Raw genomic sequence first — 6,000 nt, forward strand, 5'->3', positions numbered from 1 at the left:
CTCTCTGTCTGCCTGCCTCTCTGCCTGCTTGTGAACTCTCTCTCTGTCAAATAAATAAATAAGTAAATCTTTAAAAAAAAAAAAAATCCTGTGATTTGCAATTATGTGTCCTGGACTGTCTTAATCTGAGTTACCATTCACCCAATAATGACCCAGTGCCCATTACTGGAACACTTACTCATTGTTAGCACATATTAATTGATTATGAAAATTCAGAAACAAAGAGCTTTCCTCTAGCTGAGGGTAGGGTGAATTGAAGAAAGGCAACATGACAGGAGTTGCATTTGAGCTGAGCCTTGAAGAATGGATAAGAATTGGTCATGCAGAGGCTTTTCAGAGGAAGGCAAGAGCATGGACAATCTGACCAAAGGCAAAATCACACATTTTTTTTTCAATACATATTTAACAATGTCCACCGTGTGCCAGGCGTAGCTATGCAAGGTCCCAGGGATGTGAAGATGAGTTTGGCTACATAGTCTTCTGTTAATATATCCTGCTATTTTTCTGTTCATTCTGTTACCAGTTTTCCACATCTATCAGCTCTCTTTGGCCACATTTCTGCCAGGCCAGTTCTTTCAGTGTATGATGCTTCTTTTGCTCTCTGGTGCATTTTAACCTGCCATTGATGACCATTTCTCTAATTTACTGAGGTCAATTGCATTTTGATCCTCTATATACTTGGCACATTCATCTGCTCGGGGTCATATGTAATATTTATGAAGACTATCACTTTCTTTCCATTGTCCAGACCCACATCTCAATATCCTTTTGTGCCAATATGTACTGAAGGTTAGAAGTAAGATGAGAAATATAGCTCCAGAATCCCGGGTTACAAGACCTAGTACACTTGACCCTTGAACAACAGACTTGAACGGTATGCATCTATTTATACATGGATTTGTTTCAATAAATATAATATAGTACTATAAATGTATTTTCCTGCCCTTTTGATTTTTTTAAGTTGCCTTGAACACGGGGTTTGAACTCATGACCCTGAGATCAAGAATCAGACGCTCAACCGACTGAGCCACCCAGGCATCCCTCCTTTTGATTTTCTTAATAACACTTTCTTTTCTCTGGCTTACTTTATTGTAAGAATATTGCAGAAAATACATAAAATATGCAAAATATCTGTTGTTTACATTATCAGTAAGACTTCTGGCCAATAGAAGGCTATTAGTAAAGTTTTTAGGGAGTCAAAAATTATATATGGACTTGTGATTATGCAAGGGGTTGGCATCTCTAACTCTCATGTTACTCAAAGGCCAACTGTAAGGACACCTGGGTGGCTCAGTCAGTTAAGCATCTGCCTTCGGCTCAGGTTATTATCCCAGGGTCCTGGGATCAAGTCCCACATTGGGCTCCTTGAAGCCCAATGTGGGACTTGGCTGCTGCTCCCCTGCTTGTGTTCTCTTTCTCTCTCTGACAAATAAACAAATAAAATCTCAAAACATACACACACACACACACACACACACACACACACACACACACGAAGGCCAATTGTATATCTGTAATTGACCACAGTTTTGTCAACTGAAATCGCAATGATGTCTCTTAATGACAGTCATCACTATTATCAACAGATACCTGAGTACCTACTACAGGTAGAAACAATGATACATGGCATCATGATGCACTGGCCCCAGTTCTTAAGAAGAGGCTTACAGTTCGGATGAGAAAGCAAATAGATGATGCCTAGTGGACTTTTCCATTCCTCTTCCTAACAAAATAAGAGAGAACAGAATTGAGAATGTGGAACATAGGAAGGAATTCCCTTCTTTTCTGCCATGTCTTTTTTTTTAATTTTAAAAAAGATTTTATTTATTTATTTGACACACAGAGAGAGAGAGATCACAAGTAGGCAGAGTGGCAGAGAGAGGGAGAGGGGAAACAGGCTCCTTGCTGAGCAGAGAGCCCGATGTGGGGCTTAATCCCAGGACCCTGAGACCATGACCTGAGCAGAAGGCAGAGACTTAACCCCACTGAGCCACCCAGGCACCCCATGTCCTGTCTTCTTAATGGTTTTCCTCAGAAGGAAGAACTTGTTAATCGGATTGGTCAGAGCCCAGGATATCAATGAATGCACGTTTTACGTAGCTGGGGTCACTTTGGGTTGAGAGGTCATCTCCTTCCTCTTTCTGCAGGCACGCCCACGCATCCTGGCCCCAAAATGTAGAGGGTGGAAGGGGAACAGGGAATTAGGAAGCAGCCTGAAACCTACGCCATGTCATTCAACCTCGTCTTCTGGCAGAGTTCTATTCTAGAGGTTACTGGGTGCTAGCTCAGGTATGAATAAAATGATCCTTTGGTTTCAATTCCAATTTCTTTCTCGTGTAAGGTCCCCTTGGGAACCGTAAGGAGAGGAGACACGATAAGCAGAGCAGGGTTTGACGATTCCTGGTCCTTGAGTATGGAAGACTCTATTTTTGGTTATGGTGGTTCACAAATGTTTGTGGTCCTTCTCTGTGGATGTCAGAGTTGGCTCGGTGAACCTGTTCTGACCAAGAAAATGTATCAGTTCCAGGCAGAGGTATGAAGAGCCAGTGTGTCATTCACCATAATCACTTTTCTTTCACGAGACCAACATTGTCCCGGATAAGGGTCACTTGATAAGCCTGGGTCACAGCATGAAGACAAACTAGAATGTAGTCAAGCTGACCGGCCATGAACATGTAAGGTATTTCAAGAAAAACAAAACAAAACAAAACACTTTCTTGTTATTAGTCACTTTGAGATCATTAGTTACCACAGCCTAACTTACCTGGCATGTTTACCCTATTACCATCTGTACCACCCTATTACCCTATTACCATCTGTGGTTCTTCTAACATCTTTTCTCCCTTCATTTCTCATAAGAAAACTCTCATTTTGCCCAGGTTGTTCACCTAACTCTACATGTGCTTGGGGGAAGGGATTCTAATTCCAAGCCACAGGGGCAAATCATAATTAATTTAAGCCTTTCATGATAGTTTCTTCCTTCTTGATGGCGACTGGTTTAGATGTGGGCATAAGAGACTGTGGGAAGTTGGCTTGAGGTCTTCCGAGACAGGTTTTCCGTGGCAATAAAAAGGGGCACATGGGAAGAAACAGTCTCTCTACTTCTGCCAGACATTATGTGGATGGATGTGTTAGGTGGAATTGTGGCAACCATTCTGTAACTATGAGGGACACTAACCGAAGAATATCAGTGTGAAAAGATGTAAAGAATCTGGGTCCCCTGATAGTGTTATTTAGCTGTTAAATGTTAAAAGCTGACCTATCTCTAAATTTCTTGCTATGTGAGATCATATATTTTCCTTATTGAGACAATAGAATCTGGAATGGAGGGGAAACAAATGAGTTTAGTATTAGGGATGTTGAGGTGATGTCAGGACAGCATCCTTTCACATTGCTGAAGCTCCAGAGATGTCAAAATTAAACTTGAATTTGGGAGTCATCTACAGAGAAATATTATATAACAACGCATCTGGGAAGATAATCCTATACCTGAAACAGTATCTCCGTGCTTGAGGAATTTTGGTGGTATAACAAAACATTATACCTGAACAAGTGTAGCCATCTCCTAACTGGATATGCCACTGTCCCAGGTCCTCACCTGTCACCCATCCTGGGAAAGGAAGACCATAGGGGTGGTAGGAACCTGCTAGCAAGGGAGAGCAAAGACACTGAGGAAGTAATGACACCACCTGGGTCCTCAGACCCTGCTCTCCTCAAGCCTGGATATGGACATGCTTCTGCCTATGACTTACACGTTCTAATTTTGCATAGATGACTATGAACACAGATTATAAGCAACTTCTAAATTTACTTTTTGTTTTTAAGATTTTATTTATTTGAGATAGAGAGAGAGAGAGTGAGAGAGACCATGAGAGGGGAGAAGGTCAGAGGGAGAAGCAGACTCCCTATGCAGCTTGGATATGATGTGGGACTCGATCCTGGTACTCTGGGATCGTGACCTGAGCCGAAGGCAGTCACCCGCCCAGCCAAGCCACCCAGGCACCCTAAATTTATTGACTCTTATCTAGCTTTTAGTAAACAATTGTTCCAGCAAACTATGGTTCATCCTCTCATAGACATCCTATGTGTGAAACTGGGAAAGCCCCATAGGGAGCCCCAGAGTCAACAAAATGAACACCATGAAGTACCAAGGAAATGGTCAATGTAGCAGATGGAGTCTCTAGTGCCCAAGATGATCCGTGGTTAGGAGATAGTTTTGGGGGCGCCTGGGAGGCTCAGTCAATTGAGTGCAGGGATCTTGATTTAGGTTCAGGTCACAATCTTTGGTTGGTGCCCCCCACCCCACACTCAGGTGGAGTATGCTTGAGATTCTTTCTCTCTCCCTCTGCCCCTCCCTTCACTCATGCGCTGGCGCTCTCTCTAAGATAAATAAATAAAATCTTAAAAAAAAAAGATTTTTAAAAATCTGATACAGAGAAAGAAAGAGAGCACAGCAGGGGGAGCTGCAGGGGAAGAGGGAGAAGTAAACACCCCGCTGAGCAGGGAGGCTGGTTCCCAGGACCGGAAGATCATGACCTGAGCTGAAAGCAGATACTTAACCGACCCAGGCACTCAGACACCCCTAAATTAGATAAATAAAATCTTAAAAAAAAAAAAAAAAAAGAAGATAGTTTTGGAAGATACTAATCTATAGGGCACTAGTTTATTGATACTTTAAGAAAATATATGGGGATACTTAAAGAATTAATTTTTGAAATGCCGGTTAGATATAACTTTTCTTTTTTTTTATTTTTTAAGATTTTTTATTTGTTTATTTGACAGAGAGAGACACAAGTAGGCAGAGAGGCAGGCAGAGAGAGCAGAGGGGAAGCAGGCTCCCTGCTGAGCAGAGAGCCCGATATGGGGCTCGATCCCAGGACCTTGAGATCATGACCCGAGTTGAAGGCAGAGGCTTAACCCTCTGAGCCACCCAGGCACCCCTAGATATAACTTTTCTAAAGGCATATCCAGTGGGTAAACGCACACATCTGCCTAATACTTACAGTGAAACCTATACTTTACCTGAGACATCTTAAAATGGGTTTCTAAGTTGAAACTGCTGGGCCTGCATTGAAATTACTCTTGCTTCCCTAAGCCCCCCAAAAAAAGACATTTTCATGAGCTGGAAGAGCAAATGCAATCTTAAAGATGGCTAACTTCAGCCTTGCAGTTATTTAGAAAGGATCTGGCTTCAAACATTGTTTGCAGGCAGGATTTGTAATTGGCTAGGACCAAGGCCGGTATTTAAAGATGACTCAGTGGTACGGCCCGGGGCGGGGGATGGTGGGGAAAGACCAGGCAGTGGTCTCTCTAAAAGAAGTCTTAGACCCGTTTTCATCATATTGAGGGTCTGAGGCCCGGAGCCGCCACAAACTAGGAGGTGCTGTCCAGTGTAAGAATATCTGAGACCCTGAGAAATGCACCTTCAAATGATCCGAATGGGAGGCGGCTAAAACCCAACTCCCCTCAACCCCCACCCCCAGCTCCAGGCCAGGATTTCCGCCAAGAATTCCAAAGCCACGGTCCAACTGGGGGCCTAGCCGGGTGACCTTCGCCAGGCCCCAGAATTCCCCTTGGGACGTCCCGGAGGCCCTGGTTCCGGACTCTGCCGGGGCTCACCGGTGCCCTCGGCCCCGGATGCTCGCGACCGCCTTCGGGACGCATCCCGCAGCGCATCATTAGTCCGGGAGTCAAGACATCCTCTCAGCCTTGCGGGACGCCGCCCCACCCAGGCCGGCGGCGCCACGCCCACCGGTGGGGGTCCCGGGCGGGGCTGGGGATGCCCTCCCGCGGCCGCGCCACCCCCAGCCGGCGGCCGGAGGGCTTCCAGAGGCCCGGAGCCCCGCTCGCCGCCCCTCCCCCGGCCGCCGCAGGCCCCGGGCCCCGCCGCCCCTCCCCGGGCGCCGCCCGCCGAGGCCGCCTCTGCAGCTGGCCGCGCCGCCGGCCCGCCCACGCCCAGTCACGGCGACGCGCCGACCGCGGCCGGCCGCGGCGCTGAGT

This window comes from Enhydra lutris, unplaced genomic scaffold (assembly GCF_002288905.1).
Source record: "Enhydra lutris kenyoni isolate GAN:26980312 unplaced genomic scaffold, ASM228890v2 scaffoldscaffold9, whole genome shotgun sequence".
Taxonomy (NCBI): domain Eukaryota; kingdom Metazoa; phylum Chordata; class Mammalia; order Carnivora; family Mustelidae; genus Enhydra; species Enhydra lutris.